The sequence below is a fragment of the Mus caroli genome, unplaced genomic scaffold, assembly GCF_978045245.1.
Source record: "Mus caroli unplaced genomic scaffold, Mus_caroli_1 scaffold_4, whole genome shotgun sequence".
NCBI lineage: Eukaryota > Metazoa > Chordata > Mammalia > Rodentia > Muridae > Mus > Mus caroli.
Window position 1 is genome coordinate 27,814,991 of NW_028227259.1, and position 26,939 is coordinate 27,841,929.

Genomic DNA, 26,939 nt, shown 5'->3' on the forward strand with positions numbered 1-26,939 from the left:
ATGTGCCCAGAGGAAGGCTGCATGGCCATGCTGGGCATGCTCTGCTCCTGGTGGGAAGTCCCAGCCATCGCACAATTCTGCTTGTTCTTTCACAAGGCCTTATGCCTGCTCAACTTCGAGATCGAGGAGTTAGAGGCAGCTCTTCACAGAGATGACTTGGAATTTATCAGTGATCTGATTGCCTGCCTGCTTCAAGGCTGCTATTAGCAAAGAGATATCATGTCTCAGACATTCCTCAGCTACTTGGAAGATATCATTAACTACGGTTGTGAACTTGAAGAAGGAAAGCCCAATCCTCTGAGAGAAGCCATTTTCCAAACCTTCCTCTGCATAATCGAGTAGAGAGCCTGCATCTCCTCTGTGATTACCGGCCTGTAGGGGATGATGTCTTTGATCTTCTCAAGGGTCTGGATGCAGACAGTCTCCGAGTTGAACCTCTAGGTGAAGACAATTCAGGTGCACTGTACTGGTACTTCTATGGCACACGAATGTACAAAGAAGTCCCAGTACACGGAAGGTCCAATGGAGAACTCTCCTTGAGCAGGGAAAGTGAAAGGCAAAAAAAAAAAAAATGTTTCAAATGTTCCTGGAAAAACAGACAAAAGAAGAGGAAGGCCTGCAAAACGAAAAAAAAACTACAGGAGGAGATTATATCCAGTGAAAAGCAGGAAGAAAACTCCTTGACATCTGACCTACACACAAGAAATGGATCCGGAGGGCCAGGCCAAGGTACATGGTGGCTCCTGTGTCTAACAGAAAAATGGAGACAGGTTACTGAGAGCTTCCTGTGAGCCAACCTCTCTCCAAGAGCAACAACTCTACAAGCTCCTTAGCAGGACTTCCTGCCTGAAATCTGCAACATGATTGCTCAGAATGGAAAACGTCCACAGGGCACAAAGCCAGAGCTGCAACACAGGTTTATATCTGTCCACCTGCCCATCCAATTCATCAAGCTAGAGGAAACTCCCATGCTCACCAAGATAAAAAAACAGAAGCACAGGTGGGAGGAGGAGGAATGACAGATCCTTCTTGCAGTGCAGAAGGAGTAAGAGCACATGTTAAAGGAAGAGAGAATGCAGGAAAAGGAGGAAAAAGGTCAAGGCAGTGGAAGTCTGGGCTAAGAGGAGAAAGCTCAGGGAAGAATGAGCATGGCTATTGGGTAAAGGCAAGGAGCTACCCCCAGAACTTTCCCATTTGGATCTGAATTCTCCTATGAGGGAATGGAAGAAGGCCAAGGACCTCTTTGAATTGGATGACGATTTCACAGCCATGTAAAAGTTCTAGATGTGGCGAAGGCTCACAAGGATTCCTGGCCCTTCTTGGAACCTGTTGATGAATCTTATGCCCCCAACTATTACCAGATTATTAAGACCCCCATAGATATTTCAAGCATGGAGTAGAAATTAAATGGAGGTTCGTTCATATTGTACCAAGGAGGAATTTGTAAATGTCACGAAGACCATGTTCAAAAGTTGCCTAAAATACAATGGTGACAGTAATGAATATACCAAGATGTCTGACAATTTAGAGCAGTGTTTCCATCGGGCCATGACAAAACATTTTCCTGGTGAAGATGGAGACTCAGATGAAGAATTTTGGATCAAAGAGGTTGAAAAACGGGAAAAAAAGAAGGAGTCGGTCTGGTAGAAATAGTGGAAGCCATGATTGGACTCACTCAAGGAACACAGATGTTTACTGCAGGAAACAGCCACCAGTAAAGAATGGGGGAAAATCATTGCCCCTGACACACTGAGCTGCCTCCTCAGGGGACAATGAGAGCAGCAGTTCCATAAACTCCCTCCAGAGGTCCGCACATCAAATGGTCAAGGCTTTTCTTGCCCCCTGCATTGTGGTAGGGTGCCTAGCCACGCATGCCCTTTAAACCAGATGAAGCCAGCAGCACCAGGAACGTTTGGCTCTCTTCAAGGATCAGATTCTGTCAATGTACTTGGCACCTCTCGAATTCCAGAGGGGCCCCCCAGGGGAGCCCTTGCAACACACAACCTTTGCTATACAGGCTCCAGTTGGAATTAGTAACCATTGTGGATCCCTGCTCAGTGCTCCAGACCTTTCCAATATGGGGTCACACGTCCCATCCTTACAGCTTGGACAGATGAATTGTCCCAGTCAAGTTGGAAACATGGATCCACCAGCTCCATTCTAGGCAGGATTTATTCCTTCAAGGCATGGTGGGTCTCCAGCCCGACCTCCAGACTTTCCTGAAAGGTCTGAAATTCCTCCCGGTCATATTTATCATTCATACAAGTATCTAAATCGAGGACACCCTGCTGTTTGGAATGGGAACCATGGTACTATAAACTCTGGATGTTTGGGGCCAGTAGAGAAGCCCCACCTGGGGACAGGACTTTCTCACCACCCTCATACCATTGGTCATGTGATGGATGCCCGAGTGATGAGACAACCTATCCCACCAAACCAGTGGACTAAACAGTCAAGCTTTCTACCTCATGGAGCTCCTTCCTCGGGGTATATGCAGCCACCCTGTAAGTCTGATGGACATGGTTTGCAGCCACCTCCAACTCCAGGACTAAGTCCTTGATTCAGAGGGCCCTCCCAGGTATTCCGTGGGACACAAGGAGGGGAATCCATGATGGACAGCCCTGAAATGATTGCGATGCAGCAGCTCTCCTCCTGAGTCTTTCCCCCAGGTGTGCCTTACTACCCCCCTCCAGCCCACTCCTCCCCAATACCTGGTCACTCTCTGCAGGTAGCTCATTCGTCATCAGTAGGTGTGTCAGCGCCCAAGCCTGCATTGGACAACCCTGGGAGTACACAGGAGATGACTGAAACACAAGAGCCTGAGGAAGACCCAGAGCCTTTGCCTGGACATGAAGAGAAAGCAGCAAGCATTTGTTCTTCAGAGGGGGAATACCTCAAACAACTACTTCACCCTGCACCTCACTTGCAAGCCAGCTGTACCAGGCAAAGCTCACCACTAGAAAGGGAGACAGAGGACCTGTAATCCAAGAGCTTTCTGTTAAGTGTACGTTTTTGTCCTGTGGCTCAGCCCTATTACACACATTTATTGCAAAGCAAAATAAAGTCAACACCAAGTCTAGAAGTAGAGCAATTAACCAGTTGAAAGGGAATGAATATAACCATACAGAAGGATGGCCTTTTGGGGGTTGGGGATTGAGACAGGGTTTGTCTGTATAGGACTGGCTGTCCTGGAACTGGTTCTGTTGACCAGGCTGGCCTCAAACTCTGAAATCTGCCTGCCTCTACTTCCCTAGTGCAGGAATTAAAGGCATGTACCACCAGTGTCTGGCCTTAGAAAGAAGGACTTTAAGTTGAAGGATATTTAAGATAGTGTGGAGAGGGATAAAGAATTCTTTCCTACTGGCAGGTCATCAGGGTAGGAAGGTTAGCTAGGTGCTTTCCTTGCCTCTCTGAGCTGGTTACTGAGTCTTCACTGGTAAAATTAAATGCCTGGCTTATGTGTGTGTTTTAAAAATGTATTTATTAATCATTCCATTGGATTATATCTCACATGATATGCCACTTTTGGTTACCCTCCACTAACCCCTCAAACTACATCTGCACTCTCAGCCTCCACTCTGTCTGAATTAGGATTCTCCTTCACCCACCCTCCTTCTCTTGCCCTACTGATTGAGAAACCCACTACACTGGAGCATCAAACCTCCACAGGACCAAGGGCCTCCCCTCCCATTGCTTTCAGTTAGGCCATTCTCTGCTACAATGTATCTGGAGTTATAGATCCCTGCTTATACACTCCTGGGTTGTGGTCTAGTGTCTAGGAGCACTGGGTGGTCCTGCCAGCAGAAGTTGTTTTTCAATAGGATTCCATTCCCCTCTTCACCTCCAGCTTCTCTGCATGCTCCTGCAATGCTCAGTCTAATAGTTGGCTCCAATGGTCAGTTGCTGGCCACACCTCCCAAAGAACCTTCACTCCAGGTTTTTGTCTGCAAGCACCTCTTGACCACAGGAACAGTGTCTGAAGACAGGATGGATCCCCAGGTAGGGAAGTTCCTGGACGGCCCTTCCTTCAGCCTCTGCTCCATTTCTTGTCCCTGTTAGTCCTTTTCTCAGGAACATTTCTTGGTTAAAATCCTTGAGATGGGTGGATGGCAACATTCCTTGACAGAGAGCATTGCCAGTGGTCTTGTTGGGGTTTGGGGGATGTGGGGGAGACATACCTATCTACTGGAGGTGGTCTCTACAAGTTCTATCTCCCTGATGTCTGAGAGCCTCAAAGGTCTATTCCCTGTTCCTCATCCTTCCACCCCCCTTTTATTTTTTTAGATTTCCTGACCTCCTGTATCTCAGTCAAACATGAATGATTCATTAAATGCAGACCCTAAAGTTGATTGATCAGAACCATAGCTCAAGTTTTGGGGTTGAGCTATAGCCTCAAAAATCTATCTTAGTTAAATTATAAAGACAAGAAAACAAAACCCTAAACCCCAAAACCAAAATAAACAAACAAACAAAAACAAATGAAAAAAAGAAATTAGTTCATTTAAAGTTAGTGAAGTATCCAGTGGTGTGTTCAGATCAGGCCATTGTAGATATAACTGCATATTGACCCTTAATTTGGGGGGTCCCATGGAATGGTTTATGGACCATTATAAGATTAACAAACCTCATACAGAACACAACAGGATTTGGACACCATTACTTTGCTCTGAGTCAATTTGTTTTTCTGTGTTGATGATTGGCTGTCATATGACAGCAACGATCTAAAATAGGGGGCAGACAGAACACAATGGCTTTTGCTATACTGTGATGTACATGCCTTAGCATTAGATTATCCAGATCTCTCACAATGACTAGTTCTGTTTTCACAGTACGTGGAGGCCACACTTGGAAGCCCAAATATAGGAAATTGGAAGCAGAATTGTGTGAACTCAAGGTTAACCTGGTCCACATGGGGTATTTGAGACCTTGTTTCAGAAAATAACACTGAAACACATGCTACATCCAAGGCCTCACTTACCAAGTCTTGTCTACTATAAAGAACTTACCATTTTATCCCTTCCAGTCTTTCTTTCTGGGAAGATGGAGAAGTAAAAATGATCTTTCCATTCTAAGGACCATGTTCTCTGTTTCCCTAAGCTCACATTAAGAACAAATGAAAGTGAGTATCATCATCTGAACAACTGATAATATCCATTGCTGCTAGCATGATACTGTGCCGATGAAAATCTTAGCTTCCTTTAGTGTTGCTGACCCAGCAGGAAGTATTAAGAGCTGCAGCCAAGCTCAGAGAACCTTTCAAGGGGCTAGACAGAAGCCATCAGAGACTCTCCACATCCTTGTCCTGAGATGAAATCCAGGAACACAATGTGAACTTGGTGGCCAATTTACCATACATCAAACTTCTACCTCCACCTTTCTATGTTCAGTACAAGAAAGTGTTCATGCACCTACATGCCAGATTGATCTTGATATATGTCCCAGGGCGCAGACTGTTTAAAGAGTTGGTTGTAGTCAAGCAGTTGGTGCCCTCAGTAAGATGTGAAGACTATCAATAATAAGTGACCACACTGTATTTGTTTAAACATTACTTGATAATTGAGCATATCTGAGTACTTGTACACCAGCTCTGCGTCCTGGTCTTTTTATGCCTATACCTGACTCAAAGGGAATGTGGGAGGACAACTTGGGTTCCTCTGCATCGATAGAGTGAGATGAAATGGGCACTTACCAGTCTGAGCAACAGTGCTGAGGCCCTTTATTTAAAGTAAAAAACACATTCTCTGTCCTCCTTCCAAAGAGCTCCTGTTGAGGCCATGGACCTTGTATAAACATGCTAACATCATGCAGACATCTTTCCTAATGATACAAAGTTCTCTCGGATGAGGCTTGCCCCCTTACCATACCTGTAGGAAATTTGTTACAAGGCAGCCGTCAGTCTATTTCATGCTGTTGCTGTAATATGCTTCCAAGTTGTGATGGTTTGTATACTCTTGTACCAGGGAGTGGCACCATTTGGAGGGGTAGCATTGTTGGAATAGGTGTGACCTGGTTGGAGTATGTGTGTCACTGTGGGTGTGCGCTTAATACTCTCACCCTAGGTGCCCGGAAATGGGTATTCCACTAGCAGCCTTTGGATGAAGATGTGAAACTCTCAGCTCTGCTTGTCCCATGCCTGTCTGGATGCTGCCATGCTTGATGATAATGGACTGAACCTCTGAACCTGTAAACCAGCCCCAATGAAATGTTGTTTTTATAAGACTTGCCATGGTCATGGTGTCTTTTCCCAGCAGTAACACCCTAACTAAGACAGAGGTTGGGACTGCCACAGAGGGACAGGGCGAATGCGCTGCCCCTGCCAGCTACCCAAGCAGTGGCCACAAGATCAATTCCTCCCGGTCATATTTATCATTCATACAAGGATCTAAATCGAGTACACCCTGCATTTTGGAATCTGAACCATGGTACTACCAACCCTAGACGCTTGGGTCCAGATGAAAAACCCAAATTCGGGCCAGGATTCTCTCACCACCCTAATAACCTTGATCATTTGATAGGTGGCCGAGTGATGAGACAACCTATCCCACCCAACCAGTGGACGAAACATCAAGGTTTCTACCTCATGGAATTCCTTCCTCGGGGTATATGCAGCCACCCTGTAAGTCTGACGGACATGGTTTGCAGACACCTCCAACTCCAGCACCAAGTCCTCGAATCAGAGGACCCTCCCTGGTCCTCCGGAGGACACAAGAAGGGGAATCCATGATGGACATCCCTGAAACGATTGCCATGCAGAAGCTCTCCTCCCGAGTCTGTCCCCCAGGTGTGCCTTACCACCACCTCCAGCCCACTCTTCCCCAGTTACCTGGTCCCTTTCCACAGGTAGCTTATTCATCATCAGTATGTGTTTCACTGCCCAAGCCTGCATTGGACAACCCTGGGAGTACACAGGAGATGACTGAAACACAAGAGCCTGAGGAAGACCCAGAGCCTTTGCCTGGACATGAAGAGAAAGCAGCAAGCATTTGTTCTTCAGAGGGGGTATACCTCAAACAACTACCTCACCCAGCACCTCCCTTGCAAGCCAGCTGTACCAGGCAAAGCTTACCACAAGAAAGGGAAACAGAGGACTCCCGACTCAAAAGTGATGCTTCAGACTCTGCAGACACTTATAACACATCAAAGAACAAGAACACCTGGCCTTTGGACAATAGCTACAGCAGCCCAGCTGTGCAAGGCTGTTTGTGAGACCTTTCCATAGTGGCAGAGATGGGGAATCTACCTGAACATGGGGCCGTTGGTGAAGCATCTCCCAGTAAGTCAGAGGGAAAGGCCTTGATGGTAGTGGTTCAGAAAAGCCACTCTGCCCCAGGGATAAAACATTACAAAAAGCTGTGCCATGTACAGGACCGAATGCAACTACACCTCCTTGCACAGATCCCAGTTTGATGGTAGGCACTGTGAACCAGTTTTCTCCCTTGTACATGTCTGGCATAGAATACTCTAACTCAGCTACACAGTACTCTATGAGTCCAAGTTTGCAAGGCTTGGGCTCTATGATGGGAGGAAAGTCCTCAGGATCACAGCCTCAGTCCTTTCCTCCCAGGGGGTTCCAGGATAATGGTCCCCACCCTGGACTCTTTCCTAGGTACCATCCTCAGCAAGGAATGAGATATACCTACCAGCCTTCTTTCTTCTCAGCCTTCCTACCACCCCTATTAGTGGCTCCTCATTATACATGTCCACAGGGCTTTTCTGATTGGCAGAGATCTCTCTCTTCTCTTAGAAGTCCAAGAGGACCTCCAGAGAGTCACCTTCCATGCTCCCTCTACCCAGAGAAGAATGTCCTGTCTAGTCTACAAGGTTGTGAGAAACTAAATTCTGCCTTAACTTCTCCAACTCAAATGGATGCGGTGACTGCTAAAGTTGTTCCTCCTGATGGACACAATTCTGGTCCAGAAGAAGAAAAGATGGATGAATCTGTGGAGAGGCCAGAGAGTCCCAAAGAAAATCTAGATCTAACAACCATAATGCATCTACCAAGCAGCAGAACTCACTGTCAACCACTGACTATCTTTATGGAACTCCACCACCATCCCTGAGTTCAGGAATGACTTTTGGTTCACCTGCTTTCCCACCCCACAGGGTGATGCTGCAGACAAGGTCTCCATACACTCCTCAGCGATCAGCCAGTCATTTTCATCCCATGGCATACCCATCCTCTGTGCCTGCCCATCCACATCCCCACCCTGTAACCACCCAACCCAATGGCCTCTCCTAGAGGGTTCCCTCTACTGCTGTCAGGAAGAGGGCCTAGGTCACATTCAGGCTTCAATGATGGAGCAGACTGTCACTGGAAGCAGATTAAGAGGCTCATTTCAAGAAGTACACAAAATACCAGGATTGCAAATGCATCCAGTCCATTCACAGTCCTTATTCCCAAAGACCCGGGCGCCTGAGGCCTCACCAGAACAGTTGTAGCTGCATAAGACCCCAACACTTCCTCTGGATCAGAGGTAGTCCAGGGAGCAACTAAGCCCCAATGAGGTGGACGGCTGAATGTGGAGACTGGAAGGCAGGCCTGGCCGATTTGGAGGAATGACTGCTGTACATGTCTGTTTTGTTGTCCTGTTCCACCTCTTCACTGTAAATCAAGCCTTCCTCAGAGCTGAACAGCATAGAACTTAGGTGCACACTATTTAGATGACAGGCTGGCCTGTAGCTGGGATCATCTGCACAGCTGACAAACTTAGACAGAGCAATGTACCTGGAGTTCTTGCTGGCTTCTCCAAATCCCAAGACTCTTGTTCTGGGAAAAATCACTTTAAACTTGGGTGGAGGGTACATGTAAAGCTGGAGTGGTGCTTTTAAACTTTCATGAGCAGCTAATCTCTGGTATATATTTGGGGAAGGGACTATGTGTACTATTAATGTTTTTGGAGCTGGGTCCAGTTTATAGAAGTTTCATGTTGCCTTTTGTAAATTATTTTTTTTGGGGGTTAATGTATTGTATATATAGTGGGACAGTCAATGGGCACATGGAGGAGTTGGGAGTCCTTCCTCGATATGGCCAGAATACTGTACTGGAAGAGTCTCTGTCTTTGTACAGTCAGGTCACACTGAATGCCTGAGGAACTTGGAGAAGAGAACCAGAAGACTGCAGCTTATATATGACACTTAACTTGTTTCCTCTCCAGCAGACCTCAGAGACAACATGTCCTCCTCAGCATTCATTTCACAGTTGGTTGGACTGTGCTGTCATAGGGCTTTCCTGAGTTTTGCAGCCATAGGACAGGCTGTTCTCACTCTGTTGCGCTAAGTTCTGGACTTGGGAAAGCATTTTCCTTTCTGATTTTCCACCAGCTCTACCAGAGAGTTGTAAGACAGGAATTTGGAATCTAGAGTGTTTTACTTATTAGAAGATGAAGTGGCTTTTTCATGGGCCTGTCAGGCCTGTGATCTAGAAGGCATCATACAACCCTTTCTAGCACAAATCACATTTTGTGAAAGTGACTACTCAGGTTTGTTATGTATGTTAGTCTCAAGAAATGAATTGCACAGGTTTGGAAAAATAAAGACAAAAGTTGGTACCAGGGAATGGGGCATTGCTGGGATAGGCCTGACCATGCTTTCATTTGAAAGAATGTGGATTTTGAGACTTTGGATTTGGAACACAGTGGAATGCTTTAAAATTGGCTTAATGGGTCATCCTAGTTGGAATATGGAAGACTTTGTTGCTGGGAGTAATTTGAACTGTGTTGACCTGACCCAAGAATTTTCAAAGGAGAAGGATTTCAGACTGCGACAGAAAGGCTGTTTTGTGGTATTTTGGTGAAGAATGTGGCTACTTTTTGCCCTAGACTGAAAAGTCTGCCTGAGACTAAGGGGAAGAGCCTCAGATTAATTGCATTGACAAGGGAAGTTTCAAAAAAGCCCAGCAGAGCCTTTGTCCTCTGCTTAAGTCTTAGGAAGACAAGTTTGAACAAGCATAGCAATCTTAGAAAGGAAAAATATAAAATACATGGTTTGAGTATTAAAGGGTTAACAGGAAGTGAAATGGAGCAAAATCCTCTGTTCTAGGAGGCAACAGATTAAGGGAGTGGGATCTTCGGGTAAGACTCTACCCAGCTAAATTTAGATACAGGCATGGTGGTGCACACCTTAAATCCCAGGAGACAGACAGGCCTGTTAGCCAAGTTTAGGCAGGGAAGGATTTGGAAAATAAAGCTAGTGATAATGTGATAGAAAAAGGGAGTCATGTTCTAGTTCCTGTAAGCAGCAGAACTCCGCACCTTCAGCCATGTGACTCTGGCTCTACAGTTAGGAATGGAAGGAACTACTGGGACAGTTGATGTTGGTTATTTGGAGCTAAGAAATTAGCAATGATTAAGAAGAGTCCAGCATCACTGAGGTGAAATCTGGGAATTGTTTTCTGGGAGCACAAAGAAGCTGTGTTCCAGAGACAGCCAAGGTTGTACTTCATGCAGCTTCTGGACTTGGTAATGTGGAAGAGTCACCCAGGTGGTACTGGCTTTGAAAGCATGAGGTATCATGAAGAACAGCTGAGGCTTGGCATTGTGAGAGATCATGGAAGGCCACTGGAGAAGGTGTAGCCTCTGCTGTAGTTGAAGGCCCAGGACTGAGGGTATCATGAAAAGAATTTAAGGCTTGGCACCATGAAGAGAGCCTATGAGAGGCTATTGGTGAAGCATATTTGGAGTGGAACACCCTTGTGTATTGGATTTGTCAGTACTATGGGATGATCACCAAGAATAGCAGCTGTAGTGGAGTGGATCAACCTGAGCTTAGAGTTCTACAGAGGGCAGAGGTGGAGAACTGAGGAGCCAAAAAGATCAAGTGGAATCTGAGACGCTGAAACAAGAAGCTGTATCACGGGCTGGTGAGATGGCTCAGTGGTTAAGATCACCGACTGCTCTTCTGAAGGTCAGGAGTTCAAATCCCAGCAACCACATGGTGGCTCACAACCATTCGTAACAAGATCTGATGCCCTCTTCTGGAGTGTCTGAAGACAGCTACAGTGTACTCACATAAAATAAAATAAGTAAATCTAAAAAAAACACAAAAAACAAAAGAAGCTGTATCATTGAAATTACCTTGGAGACTCAAAGATGTTAAAGATGCCAGAGCCATGGGATACATGCTAAGGAAAGCTGCAAACAGGGAGTTGAACCAGCTGAGAATATAGCAGTTTGTTGCAGTCAACAAAGATGAAAAAGGAGTGGAGATCTGAAGACCACTTTGACATCTTGGAGATGCAGTGTTTGGAGTTTACCCAGCTGGTTTCATGTCTTTCATGGGGATTACAGTGAAGTGATTGGATGAATCTCAGAAGAGACCTTGAACTTTGGACTTTTACTATTGTTGAGACAGCTATAGACTATGAGGGTTTTAAAAGTTGGACTATATGCATTTTACATTATGTAATGTTTATGTATGGCCCCCATAGTCTCATGTATGTGAACAAATCTATGGGGGACAGGGAGTGGAAATTGATGGTTTGTATATTCTTGCACCAGGGAGTGGCACCATTTAGAGGTGTGGCCTTGTTGGAATAGGTGTGACCTGGTTCAGTAAGTGTGTCACTGTGGATGTGGGCTTAATTCTCTCACCTTAGGTGCCTGGAAGTCAGTCTTCCACCTGCAGACTTTGGATGAAGATGTAGAACTCTCAGCTCTGCTTGTGCCATGCTCCCACCTTGATGATAATGGACTGAACCTCTAACCCTATAATCCAGCCCCATTGAAATGTTGTTTTTATAACACTTGCCTTGGTCATGGTGTCTGTTCACAACAGTAAAACCCTAACTAAGAAACCAGTCATTTATGTAAAACAAAATGAAACAAAATCTTAACTCAGAGCAGGGTTATGCCGGCCATGTACACTGTTATGTTCTGTATGTTATGAGGGTTGTTAACTCTATAAATTTCCACATCTATATGTTTCATATAAGACCTTTCAAATTCAAGATCAATATGAACTGTTATGTTTAAATCGGCTTGAGTAAGGGCAGCATTTCTAGCCCCTGTTCGTGAGCTCTTTATTATGTTTTCATGGAGCTGGCCCTAAGAAATATCTAGCATACAGTTTTCAGCTGTTGCCCTGGATGTTCAGTTATGGGGTGTGCATTCAATAAACCTTCCCTGTTTAACTGAATTCAGTGTTTCTGTGGTTTGTTTGTTGACCCTTGGACAGAAACACTTCCATTCAACAGCACATAGGACACTGAGCCAAGGTCAAGAATGGTGATATCTTGCCATGAATTATGTGAGAAGGGGGAAGGGGAATTTATCCCTTATGATAAGGATCAGGGATGGCTAGGTGTTTTTTAGGTTTCTATTTGCCATGTGAAACAGCTTCAAGAACCCATTTCTAATGTCCTTGGAATCATGTGTTTCCATGATGATGCACTCAGACATGCCTGGAAACTACCAGGATACTTGTCAGAGAGCTTGATTTCTATAAGGGAGGGAATATGGTTAATTTATACTGCAGGATATTTGGTCACATTGTAAACCCCAAGATTGTGTTAATTTCTGAAAGAAAAAAAGAATAAAAAACTTTTTATGGTGTAGCTCAGCCCTAGCACAGACCTGTAATCCAAGAGCTTTCTGTTCAGTGTACATTTTTGTCCTATGGCTCATCCCTATCTCACACATTTATTGCAAAGCAAAATAAAGTCAACACCACTTCCAGAAGTAGAGCAACCTACCAGTTGATAGGGAATGAATATAACTAAACAGAAGAATGGCCTTTTTTGGGGGTGGCGTGCAGGGGGGTTGAGACAGGGTTTCTCTGTATAGCCCTAGCTGTCCTGGAACTTGTTCTGTAGGCCAGGCTGGCCTCAAACTCTGAAATCTGCCTCCCATGTGCTGGGATTAAAGGCATGTACCACTACTGTCTGGCCTCAGAAAGAAGTACTTTAAGTTGAAGGATATTTAAGACAGTGTGGACAGGGATAAAGAATGCTTTCCTACTAGGAGTTCATCAGGGTAGGAGGGTCAGCTAGGTGCTTTCCCTGACACTATGAGCTGGGTACTGAGTCTTCACTGGTAAAAATTAAATGCCTGGAATATGTGTGTGTTTTAAAAATGTATTTATTAATCATTCCATTGGATTATATCTCACATAATATGCCACTTCCTGGTTACTCTCCACTAACCCCTCAAACTACAATCTGCACTCTCAGCCTCCACTCTGCCTGGATGAGGATTCTCCTTCACACCCCCTCCCTTTCTTGCCCTACTGATTGAGAAACACACTACACTGGATCATCAAACCTCCACAGGACCAAGGGCCTCTCCTCCCATTGCTTTCAGCTAGGCCATTCTCTGCTACAATGTATCTGCAGTTATAGATCCCTGGTTATACACTCCTGGGTTTGTGGTCTAGTGTGGTAGGGGTCTGGCCTTTCCCTCTCCTGTAGTCTGAAGAACTCACACTCCATGGAGGATGGACAATAGGTATGGTACAAGGGTAGCCAGCTTGTGTGTATTACTTGATATGTTTTTTTAAAATACCAAAGTCAGCATAGGGAAAAGTATATTTTTTTAAAAAATCATAAAATTAAGAAGATTTAGAAATGTCAAGTGGAAGCATTTAATATCAAACATCTTGAAATAATCTGTAAATGAGAACAAATTCATTGTTTCTTTGTAGTCCCAGGGAGGGTTTTGTCCACTCTAAGCAAAGGCTGTCTGCAATGAGAGCTGGGATCAGCTGGGATCAGCTGAGTTGCGGCCCTCAGACTCCTCAAGCTCCTGAGACTGCTTTTCCGTGTACCCTTCCAGCAGTTGGTCCGAGTGATGTTTTACCCTCCTCCCCTTTATAGTTAGGAGATTATCGAATGCTTTTGGAAGAGAAAGTAGTATTTTGGCAGTTGTTTTCGTACAGGCTTTTGGAATCTATCAGAGTATCTTGACAGAAAGTGGGCTTCTTTCTCCTGAATGGAGATGGGAAAGAGATGCTCCTGTCGCATCCTCAGGAGATGGCAGGGGCTGTGTCTACACATATGCCATGGCAGTTTAAGAAGATTCCGTAGTCAGTCCAAAAGTTTAGGGAGTGAGGAAGTAAGGCCTTGGCACAGAGCCCGTGCTGAGGTAGCTGCAGCTCAGGCATAGGTTCTTTTCTGCATTTCACCAGCTCTTTAGTTTGGGTAGCTTAGCTTTTCAGTGCCCCAGTTCTTCGGTCTGCAAAACTGGGACAACTGTATCTTCTTTGTGTTCTTGTGAAGGTCAGAAAAATATGACAGCTCACTGAGAGTCAGGGGTCGGAGGTAAAGACACGAATATTATTTATGCTTCTATTCTGAACCAACAAGCTAATACTGTAAACTTTGCAACTACTTTCAAATAATTCTCAGGTAGCACAGTCTCTCTCTCTCTCTCTCTCTCTCTCTCTCTCTCTCTCTCTCTCTCTCTCTCTCTGTGTGTGTGTGTGTGTGTGTGTGTGTGTGTGTGTGTTTAACTTCAAGGGAATATTCTAGACTTGGTGAGCTTATAATGACAGCATGAGTGGGGTGTGGTTTGGAGCGTTGCCTTCTAAACCTGTGTTGATGACTTTGTGCTTTTAGGTACACCAAGCTTGGCTAAATGGTATGGAAAGGGTAATCATAGGCCTCTTTCATTGCCACAAACAATCAATCAAACAAACAAATAAACAAAAAATGTTTCAACAGTGACTGATGCCATGGGATTGACACTCAGCCAGGCCATGAAACTGTGTTTCCTTAAGATTACAGATCAGCCTTAAGGAACTAGAGAGACAGATCCAGGCAGTTAGAACACTTAGAAAATAATGAAAAGCCCCCTGGTAGCCTCCAGATGTGAAACTAGAAAGCCAATGACAAAGAAAGGAGTTTGAAGAGATCAAGACAGCAGACAACACTGAACCACAGTTCATTATCCCGTCATGTAAGTAAAGCTCTCCCTTGGGTTCTCAAGGCTTGTGTTCCTCAGCTTTGAAAGCAGCCCAGTTCTGTGTATGAGGTGTTGTAATGGTTTTAGTGTCTTCTTGTAGACCATCACCCACTTCCTGGGAAGGGCTGCTTACTCTGAGCATTGCTATGGGAGGTGATTGTCACCTGGACATCATTAGCAGCATGCCTGTTCTTGATCCCTTCAAACTCCTTTCTTTGTCAGAAGAGGATATCAAGTCCCTTGGAACTGGATTTATAGGCAGTTCTGTGCCACCTGAGATGGGTGCTGAGAGACAAATTCAAATCCTCTGTAAGACTGGTATGTACTCTGAAACACTGGGCATCTCTCTAGCCCCAAACCATGGTATTGTTGGCTGCCATTCTTATGGGAGAGCCTTGCCAGAAACACAGTTGAAGGTGTTAGGGCAGAGATGTGGGTGTTGAGGTAGGTGAAGGCCTCAGTCACCCTGGACCATTCATTCACCCACTGCTCGCTTTTGTGCTGAGGTTTCTGTTTGCAGAGTTCTCATTTACAAGACTGGTTTGAAGATGTGTGTGCTGAAGTGGCTTCAGGACGGATGGATCTGGGGCTGGCCTGGCTTGCACCAGACTCATGTCCCATAGTGCAGGAGAGAGAGAAAGAGGAAGAAGGGAGGAAGATAAGAAGAGGAGTAGAGGGAGAGAGGGAGGGAGGGAGGGAGGGAGGGAGGGAGGGAGGGAGGGAGGGAGGGCAGGCATCAGGGCAGAAGCAAGTCTGTGATCCAAGGGGGTGCAGGCTGGATGTGGACTTGGACAGGTGGAAGCTGAGCCCCCATCCATGGCAGTAGATGGGATTGAGTCTGGATAGACTGCATTGTCTTCCTAGGGAACCTCAATTTACACGTCAGGAATGCTTACAGGCTCCTGAGGGCTTCCATCAGGGCCTGGCTACTTGAACTATACTGTCAGTAGATCTGTCCAGGCCTCACTTTTTGAAGATTTTGTGTAGTCTTGGCCTCATTGTTTTAACTTTATTTATTTATTTATTTTTCCTATTTTTGCTTTGAGGTTGTTGTGCAAGGCTTAAGCTGAGGAGAGTGGGGTGAGCAGCACAGTAAAGAGAGAGGGCAGTGAACAGAGAGTGTGAACTGCACAGTGACTAGGGTGGGGTTGAGGGGGCGAGTTCCCTGTGCTCACTGCATCCTGGGGAGTTGCCAACAGCTCAGACTAGGTGCATTCTGGAATGAGGGCTTCCCAGCAGAGGGGCCTGAGGTAGCATCTGCTGCTGTTCTTTCTTTAACTGGATCTTACTGTGTAGCCCTGGCTGGCCTGGACATCTCCATGCCTCTAGCTCACATAGCTTTACCTGCCTCTGCTCTCCTGATGCTGAGATTAAAGATGTGTACTCTTACTCCTGGCCTGTTATTTTTAATGCAATGAAATTAAATATAGCCTTAATATTTTGGCTTGTTTAATTAAATGAAAGAGAAAATACAGGAAAGCTCCCAGATCCCACCCACAAAAGCACACTAACATTTCCTCTTCCTGTTAAGTAAACACATACAGTCAGGTGCTCCATAAGGAAGTGCTGGCCAGCGCTGGCCTGAACTGGACACAGGCTTTGGAATGTTTTAGTTGGTGTAAGTGAACTTGCTTGCTATGCTGTCACCTGAAGAGAGGTTCACAGATGACAGCTGTCTGTGATGACACCTTTCGGGCTCAGTCTCAGCCCCTCCTTCCTGTTCCTTCCTCTGGTGTATATTTTCTGCCTAGATTCTAGTGTTATGTTTCAGCGTTATGTCCTATGTATAAAGGTCCACTGTGCTGTGAATCTTTAAAGCAATTTCGTACAACGTTTCAGCATTATCTTAAGAAAACCTCTTCAGTGCTGTCTTTAGTTTCTATAACTGCTAATGTTTGCAGTTCTGAAGCCAAGTCTAGTGAGACTATAAAATTTAGCCTCCTTTTGAAGACTCCTCTTGCTTCAGCTTCCCCATACTGGAATTACAGACATAGGTCATTAGGTCCAGCTAACATTTTAGCAACACAAATATTTTCCAGTTTTTCTATTATACAGAACGGGTGCCATTGCCCACCTGCCCGAGCAGGGATCCAAGCTGCTCTGGTTGTGTGGCTGCTCTGCAGCTGGCTTCTCAGGAATCCAGTATTGGTCTCTGCTCACTGGCAGCTCCAGCGAATGTAAAGTTACCTGGCATTTAGAATTTGATTTCTATGCTTAGGGGTAAACCTGAGCATCATTCCTTAGCTGTTCATGTTTTTTTCCATTTTTTTAAATTGCATTTTTGGCAAGTTTTGTGTTGTGGGGACACTAGGCATCATGTACTGATTTGTTACAGCTATTATTCCTATTTTTGTGATTATTTGTTTATTTTTGTGGTGTTTGTGTGTACTAATCACTGAGCTACATTCCAAGTGCACTGTGACATTTTTAAAGTGTGAAATTTTAAATTTGATAGAGTCAAACATTTCAATATTTTTCAGCTCATAATGTTGCTATTTTTAAAAGTGCACTCCAATTCCAAAGGAATTGTGGATTTTCTGAATTAAGTTTTGAATTCATGTGAAAGATAGCTAGCTGATTTTATTTCTAAGTCTAGGCCAGTTCCCCCCTGCTCCGAACCAGTGATCAACAAGTGCACTCCCATTTGACACTCCTTTTCTGTCACACCGTGGTCACATTTATGCTTGGTAATATTCTTCTGGAGATAGGATTTTACCAAATAGCTCAGAACTGTTAATCTTCTGCCTCAGGCTCCAGAGTGCTGGGCATACAGATGTGAGGCACCATGCCTGCCTATGCTTAGGAACATTTGGTCTTTATTTTCTTCATTGATGTGTTTACCTGTCTCTGCTCCAGGAATGCAGTTTGAACCCCATTTTGTGTTACACAGTTTTCTCTAGTGGGTTTGATGTTTTCCCTCCCTCCCTCCCTTCCCTTCCCTCCCTCCCTCCCTCCCTCCCTCCCTCCCTCCCTCCCTCCCTCCCTCCCTCCTTTCCTCCCTCCCTCCCTCCCTCCCTTCCTCCCTTCCTTCCTCCCTCCCTTCCTCCCTCCCTTCCTCCCTCCCTCCCTCCCTCACTTCCTCCCTCCCTTCCTTCCTTCCTTCCTCTCTCCTTCCTCCCTCCCTCCCTTCCTCCCTCTTCCCTCCCTCCCTCCTTCCCTTCCTTCCTTCCTTCCTTTCTTCCTTCCTTCCTTCCTTCCTTCCTTCCTTCCTTCCTTCCTTCCTTCCTTCCTTTTTCAGAATGATTTGGCTTTTCCTTTAGATTGTAAATTTTAGAACCAGTTAGATAATTATAAAAAACTAATAGGGATCTTGATTGGAGATACTCTTTTTATAGGCTAATTTAAGATTTTTACATTTAATTTGATATTCATGAATAAGAATTGAGTCTTCATTTCCTGTTCATGAAGGCAGAGCAGGTGTTGCCATTGTTCATTCATGTCTTGTGAGTTTTTCAGAAAAGTTTTATCTTCTTTATATTCTTCCACATGCTTTTTTGGTTAAATTTATCTATAGCAGTTTTTATGTTTTATTGTGTGTAAATTTATTTTTATAATTAAACTTTCTGACTAGTTCTTGCTAGCCACACAAGCACACTCTCGGGACTGCAGCAACTGAGAGCGCATACTGCTCTTTGCAAGGAACTGAGTTCAGATCCCAGTACTCATGTTGCGCAGTTTACTGTAGCTGCCAGTAAGCCCAGCTCTAGGGAATCCTATGCCCTCTTCTGGACTCTGTGAGACACATGTACATTCCTACATGCAAATGCCGATACACATGCATAACTTGAAATCAAATAAATCATAACATTTTTGAGATTTGTAAGTTATTTTTGCATGCAGCAACATTTGTTTGATAGTCTACAGCTAAACCCTCCCTCCCTTCCTTCCTCTCTCTCCCCTGACTGTTTTTGTGGTATATGTGCTGTGTGGACGTGAGCATCTGTGAATGCCTGTGGACAGAGGCGAGAGGTTGATGTTCATGTCTTTGTTCATTGCTCTGCATCTTAATTTTTGAGACAGTATCATTCTCTTACCTTGGATCTTATCAACTCTGCTAGGCTGCCCTGCCAGCTAGTGAACTCCTGTTTCTGCCTTCCCAGCACTGGGACTCTGCATACATAAGTCTCTGCTCGGCCTCTACATGGATGTTGGGGAGCTAAATTCTGTTCTGTTGCTTGCACAGCAAGCGCCTTACTGATTGGGCCATCACCCAGCCCCATCTGCAGGCAGGCCATTGCATTGCTTGCAAATAATGGCTGTTTGGCTAATTCTAATCTAATTCTAATTCTAAAAATTCTAATTCTGATTCTGGTCTTCATTTTGCTTCCTTATCATGGCTGTTTGTAATATTTGCTCGTTCTTTTGGAACATTTCTTTCTTTATTGTATGTGGGGTGCACATGCCATACTATGCATATGGAGATAGAGGACAATGTCCAAGAGTCAGTTCTCTTCCTCTATCACATGGGTCCCAGGGATTGAACTCAGGTCGTCAGGCTTGGTGGCAGGCACCTTTACCCACCGAGCCATCCTGCTGGTCTATGGGTATGTGTGTGTGTGTGTTATGAGGGCTAGAACTTCTATTAAAACAGTAATTAGAACTTTGTCTTACTGACTTTGAAGAGAGCACAGTTTTAGTGTTTCATTAGTGGTTCTATATAGGTGTTTATGGCCGTGCTATTTCAGGTTTAAACAATGTTCCAAGATCTGTGTCCAGTGACACATGTCTGGAATGAGCCCTTGGGAGGCAGAGGCAGCAGGACCAGGACAGTTTATCTTCTTCATCTTGATTATATACCATTTTTTTACTTTCTGAACAGAAAACTTAAGACAATGATTTAAAATAATAAGACACGGTGGATTCTAAACACTTAATTGTTTTTCTAAAGGCAGTTGTTTAATTTGACTCCTACAGTTCTGCTGTGATGGTTTTGACATTCTTAGTATTTCTAACTATTTTATCATAACTCCAAATGTGCTAAACAAACAGTTACTCTCTGTGTACTTGAAGTCTTACTTTAAGGATACACTCGATGACTACTTAAAACACACATACAGAACACGTTTTTAATATTTGCAGAACACAGTATTTGCAGAACACAAGAAGTCTGTTCAGACACTTGGATTTTGTTTCTTTGCTCATACTGAGATCCACAAAAAAGCTAGGTAGCAAGATCTCATTCACTTCAGCAGTGCCACGGATGGCCCCACCAATGTCCACTAAACAAATACAGACATGCTCAGCAAAACTTAATGCCTGGAAGTATGATTGAAAAATATGTGGTGCACACCTTTAATCCCAGCACTCAGGAGGCAGAGGCAGGCAGATTTCTGAGTTCAAGGCCAGTCTGGTCTACAAAGTGAGTTCCAGGACAGCCAGGGCTATACAGAGATACCCTGTCTCAAAAAACAAAAACAACAAAAATCAAAAACAAAAACAAAAAATAAATAAACATGAAGAGGTCATAAAGAGTCTGGTTTTTACTGAGCAGCTTTCCTCAGATGAAACAAAACCCAAAAGAGAAGTAACAACAAACTAGTTACAAAGAAACAGTCTGGGAGCTGGGCAGGATAACCCAGCACTATAATCCAATCAGGAGGCTGAGGCAGAAGGATGGAGAGCTTGTGCCAGCCTGGATCACACAGAAAGAAGATCTGTCTCAAAAACCAAAGTGAGGCTACTAAACAGAAAAATCCTATTCTGCTCCAGGGAACTGACTTTGATACAATGGGGGTGCGCAGTTCTTGATTTGAAACTTCTGAAGAGTGTTATGGACTTGTTCTAGGGCCCCCTGTTTCCTAATGTAAGATCTGTGACATCTCCATCCAATCTGATTTAAGTTGATGTTTCAAGTTCTTGCTATATGGTTTAATATGCTATGAGATTCTTTATTTTGTTTAAAGGGAGGAATGTCTCTTTGTTTCTAGCAATTTGGGGTCAAAGGGCAAGGTTTCCTCTTGGCCTTTTTGGACACTTAGTTGGAAAGGGTCTGTGTTAGGGCTGGGTGGGGAGGAGGGCAGGGCTCTGTAGCTTGCAGTGGGTGCTAGGGTTGCTGGGCAACCTAGGTTAGACAAGCGCTCTGCCACTGAGCCTCATCTCCAGCTCAAGCTTGTGTGTCTTTATTGCTTTGCTTGGATTTTATTGCTTGCCATACAATTATGAAAATAAGTACCATCTCCCTCCCCCACTTCCTCTCTCCCACATCTCTAGTCCCCTCTCCTCCCCTCCCTGCCACCAAAATTTAGCTCTGTTAGGGCCTGGGCTCAGAACAGGGAGGGATAAGATTTACTTTACTGTCATTTAAATTCCTGTTTGTGCTCCTTTATTTCCTGTCAAGTCTTAGGCTTTTGCTGGGGTGGGGTTGGGCTATTGCTTTCTTTCCCTTTGGGTTCATGTTTTGCCCCCAGATTCTTGGCAGACTTGAGCTATGAATTGTGGGATCTTTTCCCTCACCCCCCCCCCCATTCTGTACTACTAACTTGACAGTTTAATTGGAAATTTATACATAATTAATTAAGCTTGTTCTTGCCAGACAGTAGAATAACTCTATCTTTTCCTTTTTTTTAGAAATATATTTTCTGTGTGAGGGTATCTTGCTGCACATATGTCTGTGCACCACATTCCTTTCTTGCCCACAAGGTCAGAAGAGGGTTCCAGATTCCCCAGGGACTCTAGTTACAGGTGATTGTGAGCCAACTGGTCCTGGGAATAGAACCCAGGTCCTCTGTGAGAGCAGGCGCCCTTGACCACTGAGACATCTCTCAGGCCCTTCTTGTATCCTTCTCTTTTCACTATATTTCACTATATTTTACTTCATGATGCTCTTCTCAGGAAAAAAAGACTTCCCATTCACTTTTAAATGCTGCTTTAATTCTGCCTCTGTAATCATTTGAGGGTGTTAGAAAACCCTCTTTTTTTTTTTTTCTACTTTTAGAAATAAGTTATGTGTATACTTATTTGTTTTGGAATAATGTTTTACATTTACTTATTATTACTATTATTATTATTATTATTGGTCTGTGTGTGTGTGTGTTTGTGTGTGTACTTGTGGCACAGTGTGTACAGAGGTCAGAGGATGAGCTGCTAGTATCAGTTTTCTCCTTCTACCGGTTGGTCATGGAGTTGAACTCATGTCATGAGGCTTGGTCGCAAGTGCCCTTACCCCCAACCCGACATGCAACCCCTGGAAAAGTTTTTAAGATGAATTTTCCACAAAGTGCATCTTACAATTCCAGATAGGCGAGTAGTTGGATTTGTTAAACTTCCCACTGTGGAAGTAGTGGGCTGTGCTGCAGCATAGGCTGATAAGGCTGACACAAAGTTATAGATTCACTTAATTCAGTTGTGCAGTGAGCTTGTAAATGACAGCTTTGTGTAGCAATGCTAAAAGCTGGACACAACCTGCTAGGGAATAAACATTTGAATTTTGTTCTGTTATCTTCCCTTCCAGCCCCATAATTGAAAAGCAGATATGCTGCCCAGGGTTAGCTATGCCTGGCTTTGATTGACAGTCTCAGGCCCACACACCAGGTGGTCTGTAAGTTACTGAAATGGAGCCTGTGGTTCTGAAAGGCCACTTGGTGGCTCTGTGTGAGGCTTTGATACAGTTTCACCACCTCTCACTTCAGGTGAGTTAGGACCCCTGAGTGTGTGTGCCTTGTCCCCATTGTGATTTGTTCTAAGGAACACTTTGTGTCCTTATTCACTCTGACACTGCTTTAGAGTGACTTTTAGAAGGTAACTTACTGGATGAATCCATTGTTACAGTGTTTCCGATTTCTCCCCTCAGTGGTTCCATCTTACTGCCCATAAGTGTTGAGGCACATTTTCAGTGTGGTGTTCAGTTTGGTGCTCTGTGTTCCTGGTGAGTGTCTGTATGTATTGTGTGCAGCCCTGCATAGGGGGTGGTGGGATGCAAATCATTCTAACATAAGCCTAATTCTGTAATTATGCCAACAGAACATCCTAAGGGGTTTGGTGTATGCCTAGTAAAGCCACAGTCTCCATTGCAAATATGGAGTGCATGCTGAGTGCACTTACTTCAGAGCAACTAGCCTGGGAGTCCTGAGCTCTGTGTGCAAGGGGCTTTCAGAAAGATCACGTACCCTCCCTTTTGAGGCACACACAGGATTCTCATGATGGAACTCTGAGGACCTCCTGTTTATTGGCAGTGGAGACTGTGGCTTTACTAGACATACACCAAACCCCTTAGGATGTTCTGTTGGCATAATTACAGAATTAGGCTTATGTTAGAATGATTTGACATAGTTTGACCACTTTCCAAATTCACAATCAGTATTTCAGAAGAGTAGACTTTTAACACAACACACATTTCATAGTGCTCACTGGTGTCAGCTGCTCAGATGCAAAGCCTGGCTCTGTTTCTTGGAAGCAGCATGACATAGTCCCTACCTGATAGGCTCCCCTGATGATTCGGTGACAGTGCACAAAGAGGAGCAGCAGAGTTCTCCCTAACTCTCTGTGCCTCTTACTTTAGTAATTTGCATGTGCCCACCCCTGGAGATGTAGTAGAAGATGCACTTGGAGGGTCTCCAGTCGCAGGGGTGGATTGGTTGGTACTCTTTATGAAGGATGAATTGATGGGAGGAGGAAGGGCCAGTGGACACTGAGAACATGGCCTCACTGCTTGGTAGTCAGGGCATGTTTCCAGCAGGGGATGGCTTTCCCCAGAGACCCGAGGAGGAGGAGGAATTGAAGGGAGCTCCGACTGTGACCAGGGCTTAGGAGTGTTTCCCAGTTTATTGGATATTAATTCTGGAGTAAAGTTTATATGATTATTTATTACTAAGTGTAGTTGCAAAAATGTACTGTTAAGATCTTCTGCGGTATTTTTCTTTGAATAATTGTATCTGTCATTTTGCAATAGATTTGGGTCTTTAACCTGATAGCTTTATTTTAGTTGGAAGGCACAGTTCCTCCCCCTCTATAAATAGACTCTATATCTAAGAACTATTTGATATCATTTTATTAAAATGACTTAAGAATATATACACATTCAGTTTCCCTTAATCTTCTATGTTGTATAGAATTTTGCCCCCGCACTGTATTTTATAATCAACCTGTAGTGGGTGTATAGTCTATAACATCCCCTGATTTCTTAAGGGGCTCCTCCAGATGAGGCCGATGAATAACATTGCTTCGGTGCCAACATTAAAAGCAGTTCCCTTGCATCACACTGAGATGATACTGGAAAAGAGCTGTTTGTTTCTCTCTTACTTCACATGCTCACCACACCCCTGGGAGCATCCCAACCCCTATACAACCTTAGCCATCACCATTCACTCATATGGACATATAGATTATGTTAACTGTTCCTGATAATTCAGGCAACTCGTGGAGATTGAAAGAAAAACATCTGTTTCCCCTCAGGTATCGCCGTCCTAGAGTCCGCAAAGGTAGTTGATCAAGCCCAAAGGTGGGTGTTGAGAGGAGTCGATGACATTGATTTCTTCATAGGGGATGAAGCCATTGACAAACCTACCTACGCTACCAAGGTATAGTTGTGCCAGCAGTGTGATTGTGTAAGAGCAGAGCCAAACGGAGCAGAGCATGGCTGTGTCTGGAGGCTGTACCTGTGAGTTGTGGAACGCTCTTGTTTCTTATGCTCAGGTGGAGGTGGTTAGTTGAACCGAGGGGGTTGTTTTTAAAGAGGTGGATTTCAGAGTGGAGTACCAAGTGAGCTAGCACAGTCCTGAGTCACACAGTTGTCATCAGAGTGAGCAAGACCTTCCCTTCTGGGAAGGTGCATGTTGACTGACATACGTGTCAGATGTGGAGACTGAAGACTGAGTGACTAAGAAGAAGTGCTGATATTAAATGCATGGGGTTTGCTTTGTTGTGTGTGTGTGGCGGGGGGGGGGGGGGTTGGTTTTTCCAGACAGGGTTTCTCTGTGTAGCCCTGGCTGTCCTGGAACTCACTCTGTGGAGTATGCTGGCCTCGAACTCAGAAATCCACCTGCCTCTGCCTCCTAAGTGCTGAGATTAAAGGTGTGTGCCACCATGACTGGCTATGCATGTGGTTTTTAAAGAAATAATTTAAATTAGTTTTTAAATTTAGCATACCAAGCGATGGATTGCATCCTGATATTTTCATAAACACGTGTCATTGTACTTTGTTCTTCTTCTCCCACTTCCTCTGATGACCTCAAGACCTCTTTGGTCCACCCACCTATTCTTGCCAGTTCCCTCCTCTCCTCCAAATACTCCTCCTTTCTGCCCTTATGATACATGAACTCCATCCTTCTTTTCTCCCTCCTCCCTTAAGATCACTTCCTTTCCTCCCATGGTACCCTCTTTGCTTTCACTCATCACACACACACACACACACACACACACACTCACACACACACAGACACTCACACTCAGGCACACACAGAGACTCATTCACACACACTCACACACACATACACATGCACAGACACACACAGACACACACACACTCATACACAGACACACACAGAAACTCATTCACACACATTCACACAAAGACACACTCACACACACATACACACACAGACACATTCATACACAGACATGCACACAGAGTCATTCACACACACATACACAGACACATACACACATATACTCATGAACACTGACACACACTCACATACACATACACAAAGAGAGACAGACAGACAGACAGACAGACAGAGGGAGAGAGAGAGAATGATTTAAATCAAGGTCCCATATATAAAACATGCAATCTTTGTTTTTCTGAGTCTGGCCTATTTTATTTATCTTAATAATATCCCTTTACATCCATTTTTTCCCCAATCATCATGATTTAATTTTTTAAAAGATTTATTTATTTTTATTTATATAAGAACACTGTAGCTGTCTTCAGACACACACCAGAAGAGTGCATTGGACTGCATTACAGATGGTTGTTAGCCACCATGTGGTTGCTGGGATTTGAACTCAGGACCTCTGGAAGAGCAGTCAGTGCTCTTAACTGCTGAGCCATCTCTCCAACCCCTTGATTTCATTTTTTAATGGCTAGATAAGATTCCATTGTGTATCAATATTACATTGAAAAGGAATTCATCCACTTTTGACAGACATCTAGCTGGGTCCCGTTCCTTGGCTCCTGTGAATACACAGTGGTCACCATTGCCATGCATCTGTCTCCAAGGTTTATTGACTTGGAGTCCTTCAGTTGTAGCCCTGGTCTATACCGCAGTTCTGTGTTTAGTTCTTATTGGGAACCTTCACACTGACTTCTGTAATAGTTCTGCCACTTTACAGTCCACCAACAGTGCACGAAGTGTCCTTTTCTCCACCTCATCACCAGCAAAGCCGCTTTGTCTTCAGTAAACACAGAAGGACCAGAGGGAGTTGCATGGTAGATGGGTCTGCCACGGCCATCAGGTAGTTCCATGTACTGAGAGGCACTGCTGTAAATACATGTATGTTGCTTATGTTTTTGTCAATGGGAGCTGCCCCCCAGAAGGCCTTCATTCTGTGGGAGCACACAGCCTCCTCTATGTTCCTTTGGTGACACTGCTGCTTCTGCCCTTTTTGCTCCAGTGGCCTATATGACATGGCCTGTTGAAGACTGGGATCTTATGGAAAGGTTCATGGAACAAGTGGTCTTTAAGTATCTTCATGCTGAGCCTGAGGACCATTACTTTTTAATGGTGAGTAGTTGGAACCAAGAGAAATACACTCCTGAGAGTTCCAAAGTACTTAGATTTCCTTTTTTAAATGCAGAGTCCTCCTAAAGACTTTGGCATGAATCAGGCTGCTTTTAGGGGCAAATACCAGAAAGTGCAAGAAGAATATCAAGATCCTACAAGGCTTAGCATCTTGCAGACCAGGAAGGGCAAAGTCCGGCTGCCTGGGGCTCCTCGGACCATCAGCTTCAGGATGAACCCAGCTTTTAGTGTGGCCTCTTCTGTTGGCTCTCTGGTGCCTTAGGACAGCTTTCCAACTTCCTGTGTTGCTACTTCAGAGTCTTTCCCTATTTCTGCTCAGTAGTAGAAGGGAAACCTTTCCCTGCAGCTTTCCTAAGCTTAGGAACCT

At 44.5% G+C, this 26,939-nt stretch overlaps 1 pseudogene; it reads left to right on the forward strand.

Annotated features, from left to right (window-relative positions):
* Positions 1–26,834, forward strand: LOC147005091 (chromatin remodeling regulator CECR2-like; annotated as a pseudogene).
* The last annotated feature ends 105 nt before the right edge of the window (positions 26,835–26,939 follow it).